Here is a 27,486-nt window from a genome sequence, read left to right as displayed (position 1 = left end):
CAGGCTGTTCAATCAAAGAATGGGCTGGGTCCCTATCTCTGGGCCTTGTAGCCATAGGACTTACCATATGCCTCATTTGGCTAAGGCACCTCGGCACTAGACAAGTCCAGGCTCATATTTGTCACTTGAGGGTCACAGAGAATCCTTCAGCTCAACTATGTTGAGCCTACAAAAAACTTAGGCAGCTTGCCAGGGTGTTGGTGGTGCATGCCTTTAATCCCAGCACTTGGGAGGCAGAGGCAGGTGGATTTCTATGAGTTTGAGGCCAGCCTGGTCTACAGAGCTAGTTCCAGGACAGCCTCCAAAACAATAATACAGAGAAACCCTGTCTCAAAAAAACAACAACAACAAAAAAAGATTAGGCAGCCAATGATGGGTAAGACTAAGGGAATGCCAGGCAACCTAAGACAGGAGAGTCATGCAGCCTGGTTGATTTCTCCATTAACAGATAAGGGTGGTGTTAACTTCCTAATCACCTAAGACAGGTGCTAATTTATATATAAAGTTGGGCCCCAGCCCCCACGTGGTCTCTGAGTTGTTTGTCAGCCAATAACCACAGGTACAGCCTGTTTTCTAGTCCTGGCTTACAGCCCCGGCCTTGCCCCACTGGCATCAATGAAAACATAAACTCTTACACCTGGGGTTTTTCTGCTGTGCTGCAAGTCTGTATATAAGTGTGTGTGCTCCCTCCTCACAATAAAGGACGCACACACATTCTCTTAGCACAAATGGCCAGATGTCTTGTCTTTCATTTCAATCTCCAGGCGCCACAACACCCTAAACCTGGGTGGCAGCTTCTAGTGGCATTCCACACAAAAGAACATAGAAGGACATTTTGCTTTTTGCCTGCCTGCCCCCATTCTTGCTAGCAGGTTCATCTATCCTGTCGCTAAAGCATCCTTTTACCAGTACTATAACAGATTTCTGGAATTCCAACATCAACTGAAGACCAGCAACTCTCCAGGAATCCTCCAGGCCTCCAGTGCCAGATGGGGTCTGATAAGACACCCATTCTCATGGATCAAACTACCAGATCCTCTTTCAGCCTCTTTCAGCCAGTGGGAGACAGCCATTGATGGACTACCAGGACCTCATCCCATAAGCCAATCTGATAAGTCCTCATTAAATGTAAGTATGTATATTCGTTCTATCTGTTCTGTTCCTTTAGAGAACCCTGGCTAACACAATCATCAAGCATAAAGTAGCATATATGATGGTGTTATACACTGGTAGTTCAGTAGGCTTCCTTTCAGAGTTCCAGGCACACACAAAGGATATGCTGGACTGGGCTGTGATGACAGCTGCATCACTATGTAACAGGAATTCTTCAGCTCCCTTATAATCTTATGAGGCTGTTTGGTATGCAGTCTAGTGCCATCTGTAAACTCATTATGTGGTATACAATTATAACCTTAGCTATAAAATCATTTAATTACACAGAAATATAGGTGCTGGTATGAACTACTTACACTCACGGAACTCATACATGAAGGAAATCCAAAAAAACACAAGCACAATGGGGAGGAATTTCCTCATTTCTGGGATGTTTTACCATTACTGTTAGGTCTCAAACCTGGGAAAAATGGCTGAGACGCCCACTGACATACCAAAGTGGATGATGGCTACCAGGTTCTCCCAGCATCCCTCAGTCTCTACGTATTATAGAGCCTTCCTGCCTGGCATAACCTGCTCCCTACCCTGAACTCTCCAGCCCAGGCATTGGGTTGGGCTTCCTTCCTTCCAGCCCCTCTGGCCCCTCTATAACTCCGCCATTTTAGCTACGTCAGTCTCTTTGCCAGTCTCTCAGCCCAGGCTACCACCTCTTGGTCTCTTGGTTGGTAGCTCCTCTCTTCCCTCCCCCTTCTCCCTCTGCTCACATGGCCTGGCAAAGGGTCATGCTCATTCTGGACTCTCCCAGATGTCTCTGCCTCTGGCTATGCTCTCTCTCATATCTACTAAACCTTTCCACCATACCTAGGAGCAGTCATGTCTTTCCCTTTTTATTTTTCATTCATTCAGATGGTGTACTGCTGATTGATCTATTTAGAACACCACCAGGGTTTCACTCTTCCCAGGTCTAAGGCCAGGAAGTCAGGGTACCAGTGTTACTGAATTATGATGAGGGTTCTCATCTGGTCATAAACTTCTTTTCCCATCTTTACACAGCAGAAAGTTGTTAGCAATCCCCCTTTAAGGACTCTAATTCTATTTGTGAGGCCTCCACCTTTGCAACCTGCCCAGATTCCAAAGGCCCCACATCCTAATCCATGGGGAAGAGAGTTTCAACATCAGGCTATTTCGGACACACACATGTTTGATCTTCATAGTCTCTAAGAGGGCTGCTGCTCCCATTCCATGACAGATTGAGGCGTGACTCGCAGCCACAGTTGCAGAGTGGGACACCAGGGCCTCTGTGCAAGCCTTGACAATGATGGATCGCCGAGGGAACCCTCAGTGCATAGCTCGGCCTTCTTCATTCTCGAAAGAGCAGTGGGATCATTTCCCTGTCACGAGAGTCATTCATTATGTTCCTAAACACTTGGCAGTCTTTGCAAACAAGTACTCAGAGTTAGGAGCTGTCCCCCATGACGCTTCATGGATAAGTACCTGGAAGGTGACCTGCAGACCTGAGGAAAGCCACATAAACATGTATGGTGACTTCAGATTAGTCATTCCCCCATGGCTATTTTCTTGCCTACTAATGTGATCAGATCTGCCTCATTGCCTGCTTCTCAAGGTGGCTTTCTCGGGTGGAACTGTTTTTGCTCCTTAACTAAGCCTGGAGGTAGAGCGCAGCAGGAAGAAGCCAAGAGAAGGGCCTCCTCCTCCTTTCAACTCATGGCAGTATTTTCTTAATGTCTTTCCCAACAAATCATCCTTCGTCAATATCCCAGACCAGGAAGCTGCAGCAGATAATTTCTGCATACCTTGGTTTAAGTTTATGGCCAACTGAGAGTTAACACCAGTTCTAGGCGCACCTAACCTGACTCATGGTTCTGAGGCATTGTGGTCCTTCCATGGCCGTGCTCATGTCAATAAAATACATTCACTCAAGACTTCATCCAGTTCACGAAGTTGCCCCTATCTCTCCCTGCTTTCCCTGCTTTCTTTCCTTTAGCAATAGTACCCCCAGAATCTTATCAGGGCACCAGATAACATATCCCACTTTCCCTGCAGGTAGGTATGGTTATGTGACTAAGTTCTACCAGAACAAATTGCAGGTTATGACCTTTAAAGAAGGATGGGGATGTCACTCTTCTGGGGGTGGTGTGGAGCACTTGCTTAGCATGTAGAAGGCCCTCAGTTTGACCTCTAGCACTGAAAACAAAATGAACAAAACCCCCAGACTCCCACAACCTTAAAAGAAGAGTCTTGAGGCATCCCTGTCCCCTTCCATTTTACTGGCGCCCATGGAATTGGTAAGGAAGTAGACAGCTGATGCTGAGTGAGCGCAGGCTATATGTCTTGCACACATTGTTCCACTAAATTTTATAGCAACTTGCTGAGGCATGCTTCATCTTCTCTGTTTTTGGAGATGGGCAAATCGAGGCAGAAATGAGTTCTATCTTTGGGCAAGAACAAGCTGGAGAGAGAGCCTTTGTAAGAACCTGGACTCCAAAGCCCTCTGTCCCTAGACTGTAACAGCTTCTTACACTAGCTTCAGCAGGATAGAATGACACAGTAGAAGTTTAACTTGGATGTTGTTCCAGCATCCAAGTTTTAAGATTTATAACAGCCTTTTGCCAGTTTGCTTAAGAAGTTAATTGAAAGAATTTTCTTTTCTCCTATTATCTTTTCTTAAGCTTTGGTGCCTATAATCCCTTATCTGTCAGTGATATCAAAATCAACCATCCAAAAATGAGTTGAAAATTTGGGAAGGATAATGAACAACTCTTTATGCTCTATTCAGTACATTTGCTTTTGTCCTAAAATAAATGTTACCAGTGTTGATCTAATACTGTATTTGTGTTCTGAGAACCCTGGGACCTCACAAGGAGGTCATTTATATAAGGTCAATTTTAAAAAGAGTTTGAGACTGGATGTCTTAAGGTGAACCGTCTATCTACCAGGGAACAACAGGGTGACCCCACCTCCAAATTAGCCAAGACACGCCAGGGGTGATAAAATTAATTTCCTATTCAGAAATAGCCGATCATGTTCCCTCTTTAACCTTTATAAGTAGCTTGTCTATCCTGGTATCTATGAGGGACAGCAGCAGTACTGGGTGACTCAATGATCACCGGTCTCCCACAGAAAACACCTCCTTTTCATTAAAGAAGGAGGGAAATTAGGTCACTGCTTGAGAGCCATGGAAAGGAATTGTTATGCTGCAAACAATTATATAAAAGCCGCCGGGCCCCACTGAGAATCAACCTCCCGGGACAATAAGGAAAGATGAGAAGAGAGAGCTTTGTAAACAGCCTGGTCTGAGACTCCATAGCCCTGCTGAGAGGCCAAATTCTTCCTGCAGGTAGCCCTTTATTCAGTCTGTCCTCTGCTAATTTACCCACCATTTACACAGCCCTGCTCTGTGCTGCCCAGGGCTTTGCAAGGCTCCTGGATAACCGGGGATAAATAAGCTGGCCGGTCTCCTGGAACACAGGAGTGCCACAGAGAATTTATCAATTGTGACCCATAGAGAGTGTAGGGCGGGGGCCACAAAGAAAACGGGTCGGGAGCCTTTGGGAGAAAACGGTTTAGATACTACATTGTCGTGATGTCCAAAAGGATCTTGAGGTACGACACAGGCGGGAGAAAGAGACATGGGTGATGCTTCATGAGAATTAAAAGCTTTTGTGCATCAAAGGACACTACCAAAGCAGTGAGAAGACAAATCAGGAATAATGTTAGCAAAGTATATGTCCACCAGGGGACTGCTATCCAGAACACTTGGTGAATTTCCACAACTTAACAACAGCAAACAAACACGTCCCTTTAAGAAAATGATCAAAGGATGTGAATAGGTATTCCTCTTAGAAAGATATGCACGTGGCCAACACTTACATGGAAAGACACTTGGCCTCACTGATCATTAATAAGTAAAGCAAGGCAAAACCACGTGAGATACTACTTCACACTCAAGAAAATATTTACTTAAAATAAAACAAAAAAAAATGTTGGCAAGGATGTGCCCAAACTGTAACCCTTTTGTATTGTTGGTAGTATGGAAGTTTCTCAAATAGCTACCCACAAAATTATCAGGTAGTGGCCATCACCTAAAAGGATTAAAAAGAATAATGTTCTTCTAGCAAGTACCCATGCATTCACGGTTCATAGACCATTTTGCACATCAACCAATGGTGGATACAGTCCAAGCGCTCATCAATGAGAGAACAGACAATCAAATGCAGAGCATCCAATCAACCACAGACTGAAAGCATTTTTAAATTCCTTGTGTCCCTATGGACTATGTTCAAACTTTATCCCCTAAATGACACGGTAAAACAACTACTTATGTAGACTTTGCATTGCATTTGGTATTTTAATCAGTATAGAGATGAATAAAATATACTAGAAGGTGAGTATAGATTCTATGCAAACACTTTACTGTTTTGTATAAGGGCCTAGAGCCCATCTCTATGGCTGTGGGGAGATGGCCATACATATGATAGGATGTTATTCAGTCTTGTAAGATCTGACTTGTTAGTCAGCTTTTAACATTATGGGCTGCAAATCAGAATTCCTGCCAAGACGCTGTCTCTCCTAACGCTGATTAATTAGAATTTCAGCAATGCAGAGAGGTTGGAATGTTACAGACCCTGAATCTAATGACAATTTATCTTGGGCTGTCATTCGTCCCCTAAAAGCCATTCCTGGTTTACTCTTGTATTGGACCTAGCACCCTGTATCTAGTGGATAAAGGCAGACCTAACATCTTGATAAACAAAACCTTTGGGATATATTAACAAACCCTATTCTCCACCATCAAAAGGTTAAGAATGTTATCAGGTAGCATCTAAGGCCAACAGCTGAGACTTCTACACCTGACTGTAACCCACCTCTCTGATGTTTCCACCAACGTGTTTTTAAAATCTGATTTATGGCTTTCTTTGTTCTGTTACTATAAAACCTTCATGAAATCACTTGCCCATTGAAAGACAGAACTTGGGATCACTGATAAACCAGGCTTCCTCCATCTTAGGCTTGAAAGATATCTTTTAGTCAAGAAGGACAAACTAGGCTCATTCATGTTTATGACTAAATCTGTTTCTCAAGGATTGGGCTATGTCCCACCTATAACTTTAACTACAAATGGTCTGTACTGCCAGTTGCAGAAAATGGTGACCATAAGCCCTGCCTTTGTTTCAAAAGTTGTTATGAATACCTATTGCCTGCCTTACAATCAAAACTAACTTGCTGTGTTTATGTTTTGCTCCTATAATTAATTGCCTATTTTGCCTGCCAGATCTCCCAGTTGGAAACCCCCTACCCCTAAGGTATGAAAACCTTGTCTCTCTCACATCCAATGCTGACCTCTTGAACCCCACCTTAGGCAGCCCGTGTACACGGACACATAAACTTGTTTTAATTAATTGCCCGCTTTAATCAATTTGACCATAATGATTTGGGTTGGTATTCTTTCTCCTCGAATCTTTAGGATTAACAGTCATCTAAATCTGTGTTCCTAGCCAAGGTCACTCATATCTGGCTCCAGAATAAATTCTAATTCCCTTGAGGTAAGAGCTCAATTTCTGCCCTTTGCACTTTGAAAAAAAATGACTAAGGAAATCAACATATAAGAGGTAAAGATAACAGCTGGGTTAGTGGCACATGCATTTGGGTGACAGAAACAGGCAGATTTCTGTGAGTTCGAGGCCAGCCTGCTCAACACAGTTAATTTCAGGACAGCTAGTGATATCTACAGAGAGAGACCCTATCTCAATTTTGTTTTAATGTTAATTTAAAAAAGGAAGAAGAAGAAAGATTATTTTCAGCCTGTGGTTGGTTAGCTCCACTGCTTTTGGACTCTAGTTAAGGCAGAACACAGCACAGGGGGCTTTCAAAGAAACGAATCTGCCCACTTGATGTCAATCATGAAACAAAAGGAGAAAATAAAGGAGCTGGGTCCACTATCTTTCAGGAGCATGTCCCCAACAGCCTAGTTTCCTCCCACTAACCTAAAGATTCTATCCACCCTCCAACAGCCCCAGGCTATTCCAATCATTTAACACGTGGATTTCGGGAGACACTTAAGATCCACACTACAGCAGCCCACTTCTTGGCCCCCTAAACTCACTTCCATGTCTTGATATGACATGCACTTAACCCATCTCTAAATGTTCCTAAAGACTTAAAAGTCCCTGCACTGTTTAAAGTTCTTTAAATTCTCCAAATTCTACCTGTGAGCTCAAGGCAAACAACAGGGGCCTGTGTTTAGAAAAGAAACAAGCAAAAAAGCATTACAGACTCTCATATACAACAGCAGGAAGAGGCTGAGCATTCTCATTCTAAAAAGGAAGGGGAGGGACTGAGGAAGGAACGCTTGGCTGGACGAACATGAAACCCTGCAGCTCCACATGCCGCAACCAGAGCACATGGGCGGCAAGAGGTGGGCTCTAAAAAGTTGGGAACTCTCGACTTGATGCTGGCCGTAGACCATGACTCTCTTTCATGCTCTGTTCACTGCATACGGCTTCCTTTGCAGCTATTCCCTGGCATCTTGCTGGGGTCTCTACTGCAGCATGAACCTTCCCTTTCACCCTGTGTGGGGTTGCCTACTATATACTTCCTGACACCCCTGACTTGCTACTTCAGAAGCTCAGTGGAAGCCTCTACGGCCCCACGGCGCTCATATTCTACATGACTGCAAGCTAGCATCATGTGGATACTGCCAACTCTGCCACCAGCTGAAGCAGTAGCCGAAGTCTGCTTAAAATAGCTTCAGAGTTCCTGGGTAGCTGAATGGCAGGACAAATCCTGGTGAAAATCTCCCTAGGTCTTTTTGTGAACTGGATGTCTCCGGTCTCTTTTTCTTCTCAAACCAGTCTTTGAGATGAATTCACATTTCTATACTTCTCAGCCTCTGACTCCTGAGATGCCCTCAAAGCCTTTTTTCCTGTTGTTCTGAAACAAAGTGCTTTTGTTTAGTGTTTGTGTTGTGTTGGGTTTTGTTGCCCTGACTGGAGTGATACTTGCTATATACTCCCTGCTGATCTTCAAACTCATGGCAATCCTCCTGCCTAAGCCTCACAAATATTGGGATTACAGACACACACCATGATGCCCAGCATGCCTGCTGTCGTAGTTAGGGTTTCTGGTGCTGTGAAGAGACACCGTGACCATGGCAACTGGTATAAAGGAGGTGATGGCTTCCAGATTCAGAGGTTCAGTTCATTATCGTAACAGGGAGCATGACAGTGTGCAGGCAGACTTGGTGCTGGCTACATCTCGATCAGAAGGCAACAGGAAGTGGATGGTGCATCACCCTGAGCAAAGCTTGAGCATATATGACACCTCAAAGCCCACCTCCATAGTGACACATTTCCTCCAACGAGACCATACCTACTCCAATGACGTCATACCTCTCAAAAGTGCCACTCCCTTGGGGGGCCATTTTCTCTCAAACCACCACACCTGCCTTCTTTTTTAATAATGCTAAGCCCACAAACTAGTTCCAAAAGCTAGATCATTTTCTATAGCCATAGCAACCACCCCACGTCTGTACCAGTTTCCTGTTTCAGCCTTGATTGCTGTGACAAAATAGCTGAGAAAAATCCATTTCAAGGAAGAAAGGTTTATTTTGGTTTACGGCTCTGTCCATGGTTGCTTGAGAGCAGAACATTGTGAAGCGATCCGAGAAAAGCACTCACTATACAGAGGTGCTAGGTGGAGGGAGGTGGAGCAGGGGTCACAGTATTCCTTTTCAAGGGCATATTGACCACACTGACCCCCTACAACGACTGTGATTCTTTCCTCTAGGCCACGCTCCTACGTGTTCTATCATCTGCACTAACGGCACAGACTGGCAACCACGTCTTCAACTATGGGCTTGGGAGAGCATTTCAGATTTAAACTATAACATGGTGTAACAGGGATGAACCTTGAGAACTTTAGACTAAGGGAATAAAGCCAACACCAAACAACAAATACTTGGATTCCACATATACCTAGCTTTCTCAAGTCCTTGGAAACAGAAGAGTGGCTTGGAGAGTCGTCAGGTGACTTGTCAGTCCATTACACCTGGTTAGATAAGTCCCCAGAGTGACTGATACCCAGGGGCCTTTGCTCCATGGCAAAGCACAGCATTTTTCTAGCCCATCCTGCTGCCTCAGTGTCTTAGGGGGGAAAGGGAGGGGGAGGAGGAGGAGGAAGAAGAAGGAGAAGAAGAAGAAGAAGAAGAAGAAGAAGAAGAAGAAGAAGAAGAAGAAGAAGAAGAAGAAGAAGAAGAAGAAGATTTAAGTAAAGATCCACCTTTTTTGTGGACACTCAATTGCTCCAGAATCAATTACAGAAAAAACAAATCATTCTTCCATTGAACTGTTTTACTATGCTTGCCCAAGATCTGTTGTCATGCTTGGCAGATCAACTCAGTTCTCTATTCAGCTCTATTGACCCAAGAGTCCATCCTCTATCAGTATTCTGCAGGCTCGAGGACTGTAGGTAATTAATCTTGAAATAAAGTAGAGTAATTAACCCATTTTATTCCTTTAATAATGTATCCCTAGCTGGCATAGAACTCACTCTGTAGACCAGGTCGACTTAGAACTTGCAGAGCTCCATCTGGCTCCGTCTCCATTTTATTGTTTTCTGTAGACTGAGCACGGTGTATTTACACATTTAGGAATGTGAGTGAACATACATGTAACAATAATTAAACAAAAAGAAGTCATGGATTTGGAAGAGAGCAAGGGTAGGGTGTACATGGAAGAGTTTGGAGGGAGGAAAAGGAAGGAGAAAAGGATGTGAGCATATTGTAGTTTTTTAATTAAAAAATTGTTTAAACCATTCTTTTTGTCTTTCCTTGTACATTTTAGCATAATCTTATCTTTATCCACAAGAAGATCATCCTGAGAATATGGTAGGAAACTACATTAAAATAAGTATCAATTTCAAGAGACTTTGCTTTGCCACATTGGTTATTCAAAACTATGAAAACAGTGAGTGTCTCCAATGATTTAAGTTGTCATTGATTTCTTTTATCAGTATTTTGCAGCTCGCTAAAGTATTTTATATTGACTTTAGTAGTTCAGTGTTGTTCATGACTACAAATGGTTTTACATTCTTAATTCTAGTTTCTAAGTGTTTATTATTTTTTCTTCATTAATCTTGTATCTCAAAATTTTCTCTTTGTTTCATGTTGGGGAGAGTTTGTACTATGGCATGTTATGTGGAGGTCACAGACATGCTCAAGAGTCAGTTCTCTTCTTCCATCATGTGTGTCCAACACAAGTCATCGGGCTTAGCCGTGAATGCCACTTCATCAGATTTAATCTTGTCCCTTACATCATTGCTAGCTCTAGGAAAGTTTTAAAAAGATTTTTTTCCCTCCAGACAGGGTTTCTCTGTATTGTTTTGGAGCCTGTTCTGGAACTCGCTCTGTAGACCAGGCTGGCCTTGAACTCACAGAGATCCACCTGCCTCTGCCTCCCGAGTGCTGGGATTAAAGGCGTGCGCCACCAACACCTGGCTAAGATTTTTACATAGGTGTGCCATCTGCAAATCATATTTTTATTCTTTACTTTGTGATTAGTGAGTCTTGCATTTCTCTTTCTTGTCTTATTACAGAGGCAAGAGTGCCCTGTACTATTTTTCTTAGCCGGGAATGAACATAGACTTCTTTACTTCCTTAATCTTAGGGGCTCTTAGTTAGTGTTTCCCTTGCTGTGATAAAACATCGTGACCAAAGCAGCTTGGGGAGGAAAGGGTTTATTTGGCTTATTACTTTACAGTTCATCAACAATGGAAGTCAGGACAGGAACTCAAGCAGGGCAGGAACCTGGAGGCAGGAACTAATACAGAGGTCAAGTATTGCTCCCCATGGCTTGCTCAGCCTACTTTCTCATAGAACCCAAGACCACCAACCCAAAGGTAGCTCTGTCTACCAAGATCTGGGCCCTCCCACATCAATCATCAATCAAGAAAATACACCACAGGCTTCCCACAGGACAATCTGGTAGAAGGGTTTTCTTAATTGAAGTTTCCTCTTCCCAAATGACTGCAGTTTGTGTCAGGTTGACAAAAACTGAGAGCACAGGGGTGGAAGCAGGGTAGGGGAGGGAAACATCCAGTCTTTCAACATGAAATGTGTTGTTACTTCTAAGACTCTCTGGACATCCAGATGCCCAGTTGGGAAAACTCCTACTATACGCCTTATATTTTCTAGTTGTTTTGAATACAAATGGGTATTGGGTTTTGCCAGATATTTTTTTCTACATCAGGTGACATGATGATGTGAGTCATCTTCTATAGTCTGCTGATATGGTATATTCCATTGATTGGCTTTAATAAATTGAACCAGCCTTCCACACCTGAAATAAACCTCAATCAATCATGATACATGTATAACACCCTCATACATTGTTGGATTCAGTATTTTACTTATTTTTATGGTGTGTTCCTTGTATTTTTCTTGACTGGTTTTTGTATTGGGGCAATGTGGCCTCGTTAAAAAATGAAAATATTCTTTTCTATATTTTCTGGAAGTCATTGAATAGAACTGGTGTCAATTTTACTTTAAAATTTCAGTAGCATTTTTTTTTCAGTGAGACCATCTTGACTTGTGATTTCTCTTTGGATGGAATTTAAATTAGGAATCAATTATAAGAATTACAGAGCTATTTGAGGGATCTATTTCATATCGAGGCCATTCTCTTTTGCTGTGTTGAAACACTACCCCAAAACAACCAGAGGAGGAAAGAGTTTATTTAGCTTACAGTTTACAGTCCATTATTGGAGAAGTCAGGGCAGAAACTCATGCAGAAACGGAGGCAGGAATCATAGAGGAAAGCTGCTCACTGGCTCCATCCTCGCGGCTTGCTCAGTTTGCTTCCTTACAAAGTCACCACCATGTATCCAGAGGTGGCACTGTCCACAGTGGGCCGGACCCTTTCACACCAATCATTAATCAAGAAATCGCCACAGGACCACCTCACAGAGGAAACGTCTCAGCTGAGGTTTCTTCTGAGATGGCTATAGTTTGTTTCAGGTTGGCAACTCAATCCAGCACAGGGGAAGTTGTTGTGGCATGTCTGTTTCTTTTTCTTTTTGTTCAGGAACTTGTCTGTTTCATCTATGTTTCATTTCCTTGACTGGAGTAGCTCCTGCAATTGTCATTAGCATTTGCAGGAGCTGTAGCGTGTTGTTTTGTTAGGAGACTAACAGTTTCTGCCCTTGTCTTGTTGACCAGTTTCTTTTTTTATTGTTGTGTTTGAAGAATCAGGTATTTATTTCATTGTCTTTCACACACTTTTTCCCTGCTTCCAAATTCACAGAATTGAAACAAAACTGGGGGAGGAGCTGACAAGACAATCTGGCAGGTAAAGGTACTAGTTGGCAAGGCTGATGACTCAAAGCCTGACTACCTGAGTTGAATCCCCAGAGCCCACATGGTAGAAGCAGAGAATTGACTAGAATGAGTTGTCCTCTAATACCCACATGCATGTAATGACACATTTGAGTGTGTGTGCCTAGAGAGATGGCTCAGTAGTCAAGAGTGTGTAGTGTTCTTGCAGGTACCTGAGTTTGGTTCCCAGCACTCACATGGAGTGGCTCACAACTACTTCTAATTCCAGTTTCAGGGGATCCACCACCTCTGATCTCTTCAGGCACCCTCCCTCAGGTAAGTATACCCCCACCAACACACACACGCACGCACATACACACACACATACACTAAAATAAACCTTTAAAATTGCATGTGTATGCTCTGTATGAGAGTGTGTGTATGCGTGCTCACACGTGTGAGGGTATGTGTACACATGTGTATGTATGTACCTTTGAAGGCCAGAGGTTGGGGTTGGGCATCTTTTGCAATCACTCTCTGCTTTACTTCCTGAGCAAAGAAACTGGAGCGCTTGCTGATTTGGCCAGTCTAGTTAGCCAGATTGGTCCAGAGATCCTTAGTCTCTGCCTCCCAACAGCTGTATTACTGGTGGACTTCCACACTTACTCGGTTTTCACCTGGGTCCTGGGGATCTGAATGCCAATGCCCACACTTGTGCAACAGCTGCTTTATCCACCAAGCCATCTTCCCAGCACCCTAAAGTCAAACATTTTTAATTGTATCTTTATTGCTTTCTTCTTTCTCCAGCCTTTTCTTCCTTTTTTAAAAATATAGATATTGTTTTTCTTTAGTTTCTTGAGGTGAAGGTTTAGAATATTAAATTGAGAGGCATCCGTGCAAATTTCCCCTTCAGAATTGATGTGGTTGTGTTCCATAAACTTTGATATGTTGCATTTTCATTTTGATTCATATTAATGTATTTTTATTTCCTTTGAGATATCCTCTTTAATGCAGAAGTTATTTTACAATGTAAGACTTGGCCTATAAGGGTTTAAATATTTTATTATCAACTTTTTAGTCTGATTCTATTTTTATCAGAGAAACACATTTAAACTTTCAGTTCTTTCAGGTTAGTTCATCACATAGACACAGCGTATCTCCACTCATGTTCCCTTAGGTGCTCGAACATGACGTGTATTCTACTGCTTATGGAGTATTTTATAAATGTTGGTGTTTACTCTGGCCTACATTTATACTTGTTTGCATATAGTTATTTCAAATAGTTATTTAATTTGATGCTGAGAGATAGTATTGAAGTCTCCAACTGTGGTGACTGCAGAGATGTCTCGGTTTTTAAGAGCATGTATAGCACTTGTGACGGACATCAGTTCCTAGCACCCATCTAAGGCCGCTCCAAAATGCCTATAACTCAAGCTCCAGGGGATCCAATGTCCTTTTCTGCATTCCATGAATGCCTGCACTTATGTGTACAAACTCATACACAAATACACATACAGACCCATAACTTTTTAAAATTAAATCTTTATGTTGTCTCCAATTAGAGTTGTGCATTTATCTATTTCTCTACCAATTTTTGTGTGCACTCTATGTTTGGTATGTGCACGTTTTCCTGGTGTAATGTCCTTCTCTGTTTCTGTCTTGTTTTGTTTGACCTGAGATAACTTAATTTGTTATTAGCAATTGTAATAATTTTTCCTTTTAGAATCAATATTAGTATTGTATAATTCTTGTATCATTTTACTCTACATCATTATGTCTGGAGTAGAATTCTTATAGACATCATATAGGTAAATGATGTTTTAAAATCCACTCTGTCAATTGTCTTTTATTTGGTATATTTAGACCATTTACATTTAATGTAATCACTAGTATTGGGACTGGAGTCTCCCTCTTTAGCCTTTCTCTTTTGTGTTCCCTGTCTCTCTTTCCTCACTTCCTATACATTCACTTTTTTCTTTTTGTGTGATGCTTTCTGTCAGCTGCTAAGAGGAACTTGACCATCAGAGACTTGGACCTACCACACATGCTGGTCTTATGGCATGTTGCCTCCTTTCTGTGAATGAAGCACTGTCCAGTGGCACCATAGTGGGTTCTCTGCTAACACTATATTAATAGCATCTGTGCTAGGCAAGAACCACAGGTATTTTTGTTCTTTGCTGCCTTCTATGTGGAGGATGCCTTCACTTGGGATTGATATTTGGATCTTCTTGCTCAGTGTGCTGTGGACCTCTGGAACCTGTGTTTGCATGGCAGGAGAATAAGTCTCCCAAGGCTTTAGAGGCTGAAATGTAATCCCTACTGTGTTATTAGGAGAGTGAATCACCATTCAACCTCGAGGCTTAGAGGTGGGGTCTGCGGGAGGTGATGAAGATTAGGATGAGATTAACAGGGTGGAACCTCCAGATTCAGTCCTTCATAAATAGAGGGTGAGAGGCAGGATATACAGACCTGCTTTCTGTATCATCCTGGGGCGCTGGTGGGAAGAAGACCATCATTGTAGGTAGATCTTTGAGCCTTCCCCAGACTAGACATTCTTTTACTCTTGGCTAATAAATCTTCCCCATAAATAATTAAGAAACACTTCTGCTCTATAAAGATGTTCTCCCCTGTTTCCTTGGCCTAGTGTGGTGCCTCTTAGGGGCATGTCCCTAGATTTGGGGAGAACAGTCCCTACGGACCTTGACCACCAAATGCAGAGCAAGGGAGAAGAGGCCAGCACACAAAAGCGTGCTTGTCATTTTGATTGCTGCGTGAAGTGGGTACAGACCCTGCCGTGTCACTCACTGGCGATTTCAGAAACACGGCTTGTCATTTCAGTCCCTTTTTGTTTTTTCATTCATGAGTACAGGTCTCTGGTTAGACATGTCGGATATGGGCCATGGAAGCATGGAGAGAAAACTCTTGGCTTTCTTGGGCTATGATCATCAATAAATCAGGGCAAAAGAGAGCTGTAATCTAATGTACCATATTACTGTAATTAGGGCTTCATGCATACAGCTCTTTCCCGCCTTCCCCCTGAAATAATGAAAACAGTTTAATATAAATAGTCATGACTTTCGTCTCCATCATGTCGTGCTCAGTGATTGGGAAATTAGGCCAACAGTGAACACTTAATAAATTCGGAGCCCGGAATGTAAAAGGAAGGAAGGACACAGCACAGGAAGCCAGCCTTGCTGAGCCAAGGAGCCCGATTCCACCAAAGAGAAACTCGAGGCCCAGCAGGGGCAAGTGACTTGAGGCACACAGACCCAGCACTCAGGTCCTTCTTTCTTAATGTGCTCTTTCCAACCCTCCGTGTTGCCTCTGGGAAACTTCATAAGATAGAATATTCTAGAAAGCTTTGCACGTGTTGGGTTGGCTGAGCTACACAACACCTAAAGTAGAGAACATAGGTTCTGTGAGCCATGGATGTTGCTGGGTTTTTCTATGCACGTTACAGCACTCGAATGTCATTGACAAAAGGCTTGAGTTTTGTTTTTCTTTTCATCACTGAGGATTGAACCCCGAAAGCGCTCTACCACTCAGCTACATCCTCCAGCCCTGGAAACATTTTTCATCGTTCCCACTGGCAAAGAGAAGAAAAATTACTCCCGTCACAAACACGTATTTGTTTAGTCTGCTATTTGTTAAGCTGTTGGTGTGCATATAAACAACTTTAACTGTGTTAGATTTCATTTCTGCAGTGACACCGAGAGCATGGCATGAAGGACTCTGCATAACCTAAATAAGCGCTGGTTGCTGTGATGAAGGCACACAGGAGTCCCTAAGGAGATGAGCCAGTCTCTTCCCAACACAGCTGGGGCAAGATCCCAGGCCGTAATCCAGAACCACGTGTGGTATGCTACCCTCTACCTAATGTGCTCAATTTAAACAGACCTCAGCCAAAGTCATGATCCTGCCCTTCCCCTCCCTGTAGGAGAGCCCTGAGGATCAGAGCACAGACTCCCTCCACACAGTCCCTGCTCCTGAATTCTAGAAAGTCAGTCTCAGGGTGATGGATCCAGTTCTTCCTCCTCCTCACTCTGCACAGTAACTGTCAATAAAGTACATTCCCGGTTCGCCATTAAGACCCATCCCCACTTGACCAAGGCGCGTGTGACATAACCTATTTCTACCAGAATGGAAAGATCCATGGAGAAATACAGCGCTTATCTGCTGACCAGGCGGTCACTTGGCAAAATGAAGCAGGTCAGTGAGAAATTGAGCTAGCAGTGCCACAAAGAAGGAAATCACAGTCCGTGAACTTGGCTTTCCCGGCCCCAGTGTTGCCTCTCCTTATCTGGAACATAGTCAGGCCTCACCCCAAGGTCAAGAAGGGGAAGGAAACACCCGAGATGTAGAGATGAAACCAGTACTCAGAGTGCATCTGTGGCCAAAGCTTGATGTGAATGTCTACCCCCAGGTATGGAAGGTCCCATTGTCACCACTGACTCATGAAAAACCCAAATCCCAGGGGAGTTAAGCATGCAGGGAGCTGATAGAGGAAATAACAAACAGTCTCCATTCTGTGGATGAGGAAACTGAGGCACAAAGGGAAAACAATTCAGTCTGAGGCAACCAGCATGTAAAATGGCCTCAAGTGGTCTTGGCCACAGGTCTGTACTCTCTTCACTCATAAACACGATCTCTAGCCTTCCGGCGCTCTTCCCCTCCCCCAGTCACCTGCGCTGGACAGCCTCCTTTAGACAGTATTGTCACCTGTCTTGAATAGAAATTATCTGTCATCTCCCAAACAAAACCAAGCACCAGGCTCAGTGTGGAAGACTTCTCCATTATTGCCGAGGTCTCACAGAAGTCCCCAGAGCAGAGATGCAATTCCGAGAGAGGCTGACTGTCTGCGGCTGGTAATTAACATGAACGTGTGAGCGGATGCCTCAGCAACACTGCCATTTCAAAAGTCACTTCTCTTTCTATTTTGCATCTCAGTCTTTTTTTGGTAAAAGGTTAAGTGGACACAGAAGAAAAAAAGTATGATTTCCAATAAGCTTTTTAACTGTTTGGCTCCTTGCATTATATCAGACACTGCATAAATGCTTTAGAGAGAACCGGCAAACTGATTAGACGAGATCGGGCGCGTTCAGGGTGGTATGGCCGTAGACCCGGCAAACTGATTAGAAAGGACCGCAGCTATTGTCTCCCTGCTGATGGCTCCAAAGACTCAGGTTTACAGGGATTGGACGACCTGCACCCAGAGAACCGCCACTGATTCTTGGCTAAGGTGTCACCTTCACCCGTTTGATGTCCCTGATGCAAGGACACAGCAGAGTGCCAGCTCAGCCACAGCTCACACTGATGCTGCAAGGATGCAACCTAGGCTTGAGTAGGGGGTCCCCTGCGCTTCCGCCAGGATCAACAGCGAGTGTGGGGTGGGCGGAGAGTGGCAATGTGTACATGATGTGCTACTTGCTATGACAAAACACCTGACTCTGAGAGCTTCCCAAATAAGAGATGTTTATGTAATTCACAGTTGGGAAGCTTCAAAAGGTATGGTGTGTGGGAATGATAGATTCTCATGAGGAATTTATGACAGACGGCATTCCAAAGGCAGAAATATACAAAAGGGAGGGAGTGGGGGAGGGGCTCATGAAAGAGAAAGCACCCATAGCAAGACTCACAGTTAGCAGGCAGGGATGAGTCGGTCTTGAAATCTTCCCTCAAGACCCACTTATTTGATGTCCCTACTACTTTTTAACATCAGCGTACTGAGTACCAAGCTTCTAACACATGAACTGTGTGAGACAAGGCACGTCTAAACCATAGTAAATCCCAACAGGCTTCCTGTCTCATCTGCAGACATGGCAACAGTAATGCCTCCTGAACAGAATATGCGGGAACAGAATGCATCAGCAACAGCACTGTCAACAGCGACCACATAAACAACTGTCTGAAATCACTGTCCGCACCAGCAGATGTCAGCAGAGGTGGATCCCATTGGAGACTGGCTAGCTAGCCCTGGGACCGGAAAGCAAGCCACCAGGATTTGCTCTCAACAGTGAGCAACTTCAGATCACCTCTCTGTGCCTCACTCTTTGAAACATGAAGCTGAGTTTCCTCAGAGTCCATCATCCATGAGCCCACCACCTTCGCCCTTCCTGATGTAGCTAGCTCGATCTTCCCTGTGGCATCAGTTATATCTCTCTTGTATCAAACTGAAGTTATTTCTGTGTGCCTCTTCATATTGTCCTAATGAATGATTCACAGGTTTGACACACTGGAGATGAACTTCTCTCACACACTATGCACGCAGGAGGATTAAGACAAAGACCACTGTGTTGACTACTGCAGACAGGAGTTTTGCTTTTTTTGTTTTTGTTTTGTTTTGTTTTCTCAGAAAGAGGCCTGCCAATGTCTTGTACATATGCAGAAATGACTGGGATGTCCCTAGCAGAGCAGAAGTGCGGTCATGACAGATTTAAGGGCAACCACAAAGTATAATTCACTACCTAACCACAATGAACATGAATTCTCACAGCACATTACAGTTCTCACATGCTCATGGTCATGAGACAGTGTGGTCCCTACCACAGAGCAGCAAGTGTGGTAAGTAATGCCTCCCTTATCCACAAGGGGCCCAAGACAGCAGAGAATTCCCAGAAGAGCACTGTAGGAATGAAGCCCAGCATCTATAACGTCCATCTTCACCCGGCACGGCTCAGGGGAAATGTTATTTCTTAAAGAAAATCTGCTTTTTCCTTCCTTAGGCAGAACGCTCACAGCATGTTTTCATTTTGCTCTTTTACCTACGCATCCACTGGCTGATCCATCCATTCACCCATCCATGCCGGGCCATCCTTCTATTCATTCATCCTCCCATCCATTTTCCCTGACCTTGCATGCTTATATATCCACCCATTCATTCATCCACTCGGCTGACAGCCCACCCATCAGTGTGTGTGTGTGTGTGTGTGTGTGTGTGTGTGTGTCCATGGGAGCTTGCACACACATGTGCAGGGCTGAGAATTTAACTGATGTCAGGTAAGCATGCACTCTGCCACTGAGCTACATGGGGCGTGGGGCTGCATATCCATTTTTTTTTTTTTTTTTGGTTTTACGAGACAGGGTTTCTCTGTATTGTTTTGGAGGCTGTCGGTCCAGCTTGGCCTCGAACTCACAGAGATCCACCTGCTTCTGCCTCCCGAGTGCTGGGATTAAAGGCGTGTACCACCACCGCCCGGCCTGCATATCCATTTTTAATGTGTTTTTACACACACACACACACCATCTATCACCTCATTCACCCATCAACCTGTCCACCTTCCTAACCCATCTATCCACTAAGTGCCTTCTCTACACCCAAAGCCCTGGACCTTCCCACCAGACTTCATCCTCACACACAGCCAAGTCTTCGCTTTGAACAGCAATAAGAGTGAAGCCTCTCCAAGTTTTCTTCACTCACCATGGATTTTCCATGATCACAGCAAAACAAAGCATGATGCTCTAATTTCTTTTTTGACAGCTAAGAAACTTGGGAAGCTGACAACAAAAGGATAAGAAAAACAAAAAGCAAAACAAAGCCACATGGCTCCTAAGAGCTCTTCCCTCCCCGAGTCAGCTGCAAGTACAGTAATTGCGTTTATGTCATTGCAGCACATGAGACACAGAGGACACACACTTCCAGCTGCTCCACACAACAAGTTCAAATACTTAGAAATCCATTCCTAATACAGTTTTTTGGACATGCTAAGTTAAGCGCTCTGCGTTTTCTGAGGCTACAGTCCACTTATCCGCAGAATGGAGCTGACTAGGATTTTCAGTCCTTAGTTTTGGAGCTGAAGGCGGTGAACCAGTGTCAACGGTGTGGGTCCTTTAGGATACGGAGTCCCCTTAAAGGGAGGGGCTTCAGTAGGTCAGCAAAACCTCCAAAACCAGAGCAGACAGGACACGAATCGATTGTCGAGTTGTACACAAGAGAGAAGGAACGAACTCAAACATGCCAAAGAAATTTTAGCATCTTTCAAATTTGAAATTTTAAAATAAAGATACAACTTTAACAGTTCTTTCTTCTTGGTGCTCCTCGGATCTCACCCAGGCTACCGCTGCTCTTGCACACTGTGACTCACATCTGTACCCAGCAGTTCCAGAGCTGTATCTCCCTCCTACCTGGTTTCCCGTCAAGTGACAGAGCCAGCAGAGGATGTGTTCGATCACTCGGCGTTTCAGAGGGTTTCCCAGTATATACTATTTCCAAATGCCCCACATGCTAACTAGCAAGCAAAGCTACATGGGTCTCCAAAGGGATGGGTCAAAGCCAGATGTGGCGGCTTTTGCTGCAATTGCAGTACTCGGGAGATGGGGTCAAGAGGGGCTTGCTTTGAGTTCAAGGTCAGTCTGCGTTACCGAGTGACTTCCAGGCCAGCCCAGAGTGAGACGCTGTCTCAAAAATGAGATGCACCAGGTGTGGTGGTGCACACCTTTAAAATCAGCACTCAGGAGGCTGAGGCTGAGGATCTCTGAGTTCAAGGTCAGTGCGATCTAGGTAGTGAGTTTCAGGCCAGCCAGGGCCACATAGTGAGACCCTGTCTTAAGAAACAAAGTGAAGAGCCATATCAGGGGAAGAGAAGCTGGACATGAGGTTCTAAAGTGCAGTTATATGGGAGGGAGAAGTTCTAATGTCGTATGGCACCAAGGAGTGTAACTGCTCCCCACAGCACCCTGCTCCATGTTTATGAAGGACCAGAAGGCAGGAAACACAAAGAAAGTACAAGGAAATGGAAATACTAAGTCAATTACCTTCAACTCGTCATTGCATACCTATAGGTGTAATGACTTATCACACAGCCCTCCCATCAGAAACATGAAGAAACACTAAGTTTATTACCCTCAACTCATCATTGCATACCTACAGGTGTAATGACTTCTCACATGGCCCTCCCTTCAGGTGTAATTGCTGCTGTCAATCAAAAAGAAATACAGTCATCCTCAAAAAGCCCAAAGCATCACATAGACTAGATTCTTCCTCCACACCTCCAATGCTTTCGTCATCCATTTCCTTAAGAAAACCAAGAGTCATCCATGAATCTCCCCTGCCAAACACAAAGTGCGCTAATTCTCCCCTCAATCCATCATTACCACCCAGGGGAGTTAATCTGTCCCTGAGTGTGTATGTCCATGCGCCCACCCATTCACAACTGTCCAGCACCTCAGTTCTCTCCTTGCTATGACTGCCTTCAAAGTTTGTCCTCACAGCAGTGCTGCAAGCCTCCAAGAGTTGACCTTTGAGCACTTGATGGTCCCAGCACCCCAAACACCATCTATAATGACTTCAGTTCTCTGTTTCTCTGCTCTTCTGAGCCAGTGACTTCAGATGTGTCTTCCATATGGAGAACGCCTTCCCTTTTCCTCCCGTTTGTTATAGCGGGTCAACTATCACTTCTCTGTTCCCAGCTGAAAAGTTCACAGCTTCCTGGAAGCCTCTCATTTCCCCCTCCAAACCAAACCCAGTTACACTCCTCCTCCCTTCCAGTCCTACACCCTGAACCTGTCGGGTTTTGCCCACACGCTATTGGCTTTCCACTCTCACCCTAGCAAGGCCCGTGTCTATACAACACAGGGGCCAGGGCCAGCACCCTTTGTGGGCCAAGTAAACTTAATGGAATACATTTTTTTTAAATGTTTAGAAACTGTCTTAAAAGAATTACTTTTCTGTGTTGGTAAAAGCGATTATAATCTGAAGGCATCTGGACTAAGAAGCTCAAGGCGGGGGTGCATATAAGCAAGAATGTATCAAGCGGCATGTGAGGGATTGTGCTTTCTATGTATGTAAATACTTCAAAAATGAGAATATGGCACTATAGCTCAGTGGTGAGAGTGTGTGCTCAACACACATGAGATCTTGGGATCAATTCCAAGTACCCCAAACTCCAAAATAAAACAAAGAGATTATTTTTAATTTGTAGGATATTTCTTGAGTGGGGATATAAAAACTCATACAGGCTAAAACATCTACCACATTGCATGTAACAGAACACAATGATGGCCCTCTAGGGACTGAAGGTTTGGGTGTTCCCTGAATTCATATGTTGAACTCTATTCCTCAATGCACTTGTATTAAGAGATAGAATCCATAGGCTATGATTAACTAACAAACACTCACTCTAAGGAATGGAATGGCTACCCTCGTAAGATGCCAGAGGGAGCTTCTTTGGTCCCTGTGTCACACAAGGCCTAAATAAAGGTACCATCTATGAATCAGAGAGCCAGCTATCACCAGATGCTAACCTGGTGTTATAACTGTACACGTCTGAGTAAGAAATTCCTGTTGTTTCAATGGAATACTATTCATCGGGAAAGCAAACAAACAACAACAAAAAAATGACATCTTGAAATTTGCAGGCAAATGGACAGAAGTAGAAAAAGTCATCCCGAGTGCGGTAACCCAGACCCAGAAAGACAAATATAGTTTGTACTCACTCATAAGTGGATATTAGACATGAAGCAAAGGACAATCAGCCTACAGGCCACAGCCTCAGAGACCCTAGGTAACGAGGAGGACACTAAGAGAGACATACATGGATCCTCCTAGGAAGGGGAAAAAGACAAGATCTCCTAAGTAAATTGGGAGCATGGGGGATAATGAGGAGGGTGTAAGGGGCGGGTGTGCTGATGTATTATTTATGATTTGTTAAGGTTTGCCTGAGGATTCAGAAAGCAGAGTCAGCCACAAGTCATAGAAGCCAGGCACACACCTTTAATCCCAGCAGCCAGAAGCTAAGAGGTGGTGATACACACCGTTAATCCTAGGACTCAGGATTAAGAGGCAGCTCTGTAAGGAATCTCTGTAAATTCAAGACCACCCAGATCTACACAAGACTGATCTAGTCCTAAAGAGAAAAAGCCCACACAAAGATGCTCTTAGCACTGGGGATCACATGCCTTTAGTCCCAGCACCAGGGAGGTATCTAAGACAGGAGCAAGGTCTCAGTATCAGCCATACTGAGGTTAGGAAGACATTCAGTCTCAGGATTTTCCATGGAGGAGAGGCAGTGCTAAGAGCTAGTGGCCCGCTACTTTGCTTTTCTAATCCTCAGCTTGAAGTTTGAACCCCAATACCAGTCTCTAGGTCTTTTACTTTTCTTGGTATAAAAGGGAGAGGAGAGGACGGAAGGCGAGTGGGACAATAAAGAATAAGGAAGAAAAATGTCCATTGTTTATAAAGTATCTTGTCTACGGTATTTAGTTACAGCAGCAGCAAAAGCTAAAATACAGGCAAAGGCATGAGAATCTACTAAGATGCTGAATCTTTCCTAGAGAGCTGCAGTTTAAAACACAGTAAGGTAGTTTCCACTCTGAAATGGGAGTATGTGTGGCCGACTGTGCCTCACTTAAATGAGGGATTTGAAACATTTTTAGACAAGAAAAACCTTTCTCCACAAAATTGCTATTTTGAAACCCCATTTCATAAATTGGGTGCAGGGGTCTGAGTCCATGAAGCACAATTACACTTCAGCATCGGGAATATTTCCAACTATGTCAGTGACAAGTGCTGCTCAGCTAGATCGTCATTATTGTTATTATTTTATGTCTTAAAATTATTTTTCTTTTTTACGAGTTTAAAAATCTGTCCATGGAAACTGGGCGTTGGTGGCACATGCCTTTAATTCCAGCACTCAGGAGGCAGAGGCAGGCGGATCTCTATGAGTTTGAGGCTGGCCTGGTCTACAGAGTGAGTTCCAGGATAGCCAGAGTAGGGCTACACAGAGAAACCCTGTCTTGAAAACAAAATAAAAAAAAATCAGTAATTTCACACATGTATAGGAGGCACACTGACTACTCTCACCCCCAGATTATTTTTAACAATGCCATTTTTCCTACTTGGTACAGGATACACGGTGAGCCACATCATGAGGATCACCCTCACAGACCTAGGGCTCTCTCTTCAGAGGACAGACTATTATAATAGTTAGACCAGGAATATGTCAAGGCCTTTAAGGAAAAGATATTTCCTCCTGGTCAAAAGAGTGGGATTTACCCCCGGCCTTGGATGGAGAATGAAGGTTTCAAGCTACCCAGAATACAAGAGTTAGTTCAGCTGGGCCCACTGGTCACCTGGCCCAAGAGACCACTCCTCAGGAAGACAGAGTCACCTTAAGCCATGCCAAAGAGATGGGAGGAATAATTATTCCTTTTCCTTCCCGGAAACTCCTGGCTGTGTGGCTCTGTTACAGATTCACTGAATCACTTACAAAACATAACTTTCCCTTTTCCTTGCTTTTTCATCCTTTCACATACTTGCCAAAAGCCCCAGCTTGCAGCCCGGAACGCCCTGGGCTTCTTTCCTCTTCTTTTCTGAAGCTGTCCCTGAGACCCACTTCGGTCATGGAGGAGAGCCCTCTCTCTACCTCATCTGGGACTTCCACCTCCTGGAAACTGTTGAGATTTATGCCTTGCCTGCACTGGAATTCAAATAAAATAAACTCAAATAAAATTGTCCTCGAGTTGCCTTCTGGGATCACTCTTAATTTTTTTTTTATTAACAAGATTGAGGGTCTTTAAAAAAAGGAATCTGTATTGTCCCCATAACATGTGACAACTCAAGTGGGGTTCCCCAAAAGTTCCAGTAAAGACAAGAGAACTAAAGAATGGGCTTAGCATCTTCCTGTGTCTTCAAAGGGAGCCAGATGCTCAGGCTCTCAGGCTCGTTCTAGGAATATGCTTGTCCCCACTGTTCTGTGCTGAGCTGGCAAAAGGCACTTTCGAAACCCAGTAATTAAAACGTTCTTGGGGGGGTGAAAAGCACCCGGGGGTACATATTATTTACCCAAAGTAATGAGTTTCACCAGAGATGCGGCACTAAAGGGACGCTGTCCACCCCTGACCGACACTACCCTTAGCAAGCCCAAGTGATTTTCCTACAAAACACCTGATTTTGCTACTTTTTTGTTTTTTTGGAATAGCTTGGTCAAAGTTTCATTTCCCTAAGTTTCCATTTGCTATTAATACTTCGACACTTAAAAGATAAGAGGTGAAGTCTTAAGCCCCAAGTCTCTGGTTTGGTGAGGACATTACTATGGTGTCACTTTTCATCATTAACAAGTGAGACACGCCTCAGTCCCTTCTAGCACCAGGATTAAACGTCCAGACATCGAGCCACCTCAGTGGCTATGCAGAGGCGGCATCGCAGGCCCCTTTCCCTGACAGGAAAACCGAGGCAGCCCAGTGGCCTGTCAGATGAACATCCCACAGCAGCTGCGCTTACTCGCGATCGTTCTGTCCAAGTATTACCCGATGCAAAGGGAATGGTCTGACAAAGTTGGCGGTGCACGGGGAGATGAGATGGGGGATGAGGCGGGGTAGTGGGATGGGCGGCGATCGGTGATGGTGGTGATGGTGATGGTGGTGACAGTGGCGGCGGTGACGCTGGGCCGGCTCCTCTCCCGTTTTTTCCATGACTGCCAGTCCTCGCAGCCTCCGCAGTCCCCGCATGGCCTCTGCCCGGAGAAACAGGATTTGCACCCAAGCCGCACGTCCGCGGGCGCGAGGCTGCGGCGCCCCACGAGCCGGCCACGCGCCCCTCTGAGCCCCCGCGCCGGCGCCGCCCGAGCATCTCGGCGGAGGTTCCTCCGGCCCGGCCTCCCCCTCCACTCCCTCCTCCCCCGGCAGCGCCCGCGCCAGGGCCCGCCCCGCCGAGCCCCCCGCGGCTCGGTCCCGGCCCCCATCACTTACGCTGCGCTGGGCCCGGCGCGCCCGGCGGCCCGAGACAAAGGCTGAGCGGCCCCGGTGCCGCCGGCTGCTCCCCTAACCGCCGCTGCCGGGGACCAGGAGGAGGAGGATGGGGAGGATGGAGAGGAGGAGGGGCGGGGAGCAGGGGGAGGCAGCAAGGGAGCGCGGGGGAGGGCCCGCGGCGTCCGCCACCCACCGCAGCCGCCCCTTCCGGGGCGCCACCCTCCGGGGGTGCAGACCTCCCCCAGGGACCAGGGTTCCGCCCCCCGGGGGCGGGGTGGGAGGAAGAGGAAGGGAAGGAGGAAGGCGGTGAGTGCGCCTGTGTGCTCCTCCTCAATCGTGATCGTCTCCACCCACCCCCGCGTCCGCCAGCCACCCCAGGAACGTGCTAGACTCCCCGCCTCAGCTGCCTGGCTCCCAGCGGCCCGCGCCCGCCGCCTCCCTCGGTGCCGACACACCTCTGCCCCAGACCAGCCAGCCCGACCCACCTCCACCCGCGAACAGATCTGAGCACCCGAAGGCACTGGCGAGGGAGAGCCATCTGAGAGGTGGTAGTGGGGTCTGAGCCCTTTGTGACTTGCCTCGAGTGGCACCTGTTCTGCTCTAGGGGACCATAAAGGTTGGGGAGTTGGGCAGGTGAGATCTGCCAGACTTCCATAGGCATTTCTGTCGGAAAAGTAATTCCATGGCTTGACTCAGTCATTTGCGTCTTGGTGCAAAGATTTTGATTTTTTTCATATTTTAAAAACTTTTTATTGTTTTTTTTAAGGCAAAGGAGGAGACTAGTGTAACAAACCATCGTCAGCCTCCAGAGGTATCAGAATTTCCCCGTCTTTCATCCACCCCACTCAAAAACATGATGGCGATGTCAGTTTCCATCCCTTAGTGTCCCCTTAACTAATGTAATTTTCCGAGCATCCTGGTCCCCAGACCTGTGCTAAGGGCTTCACCTGTGCTGCTTGGCTTGGGAGAGAACCAAAAAACGTGTCCCCGTTGTTGGTGGTGGGAGGGCTGTTGATACACCCTGAGGTAAGCAACACTGTCACAGACTCTGCCAAATGTGACTGATGCTTGTCCCTCCAGAAGAGAAAAAGGAACAAACAGAATTCCAAGGGCTTCAGTTCAGTTCTTCGCTTTAGGAACCCAAGTTCAGGTTATAGGCCTCAGAGGTAATTGGAGTCTTGAGGGTGGGGCGTGGCATCCTCCAAGAGAACCAAATTTTCCCCTAGTGATGCAGTTGGAGTACACGCACAGCATGAAATTAATGCTGAAGTATCAAGCCTTGGTCTATGCTTAAAGTATCGTGTATTTAAGATTGGTTCCTGCCTGCTTTTCAATAGTGCAGCATCCAAAGGACAGGCTCA

The 27,486-nt window shown here is 45.1% G+C and overlaps 1 protein-coding gene and 1 long non-coding RNA gene across 2 annotated transcripts in view; one reads left to right on the top strand and one right to left on the bottom strand.

Moving 5' to 3' along the window:
- The window catches only part of Gpr45 (G protein-coupled receptor 45), a 69,373-nt gene extending 42,922 nt beyond the window's left edge, over positions 1-26,451 (bottom strand). Inside the window, exon 1 of the mRNA XM_040729479.1 lies at positions 26,126-26,451. The gene's annotated coding sequence lies outside the window, so the exon portion shown is untranslated. The remainder of the gene's footprint in view (positions 1-26,125) is intronic.
- Positions 664-18,602, top strand: LOC121133305. Its single transcript, XR_005870127.1, has 4 exons — positions 664-1,128; positions 12,732-12,778; positions 16,147-16,299; positions 18,257-18,602. It is a non-coding gene; the product is annotated as an uncharacterized LOC121133305 (long non-coding RNA).
- Positions 26,452-27,486: the final 1,035 nt, after the last annotated feature.

The sequence above is a fragment of the Mesocricetus auratus genome, unplaced genomic scaffold, assembly GCF_017639785.1.
Source record: "Mesocricetus auratus isolate SY011 unplaced genomic scaffold, BCM_Maur_2.0 Super-Scaffold_100021, whole genome shotgun sequence".
In the NCBI taxonomy this organism is placed as follows: Eukaryota; Metazoa; Chordata; class Mammalia; order Rodentia; family Cricetidae; genus Mesocricetus; species Mesocricetus auratus.
Note: the sequence above shows the minus strand (reverse complement) of the source record. Positions and strands in the feature narration are given on the sequence as shown.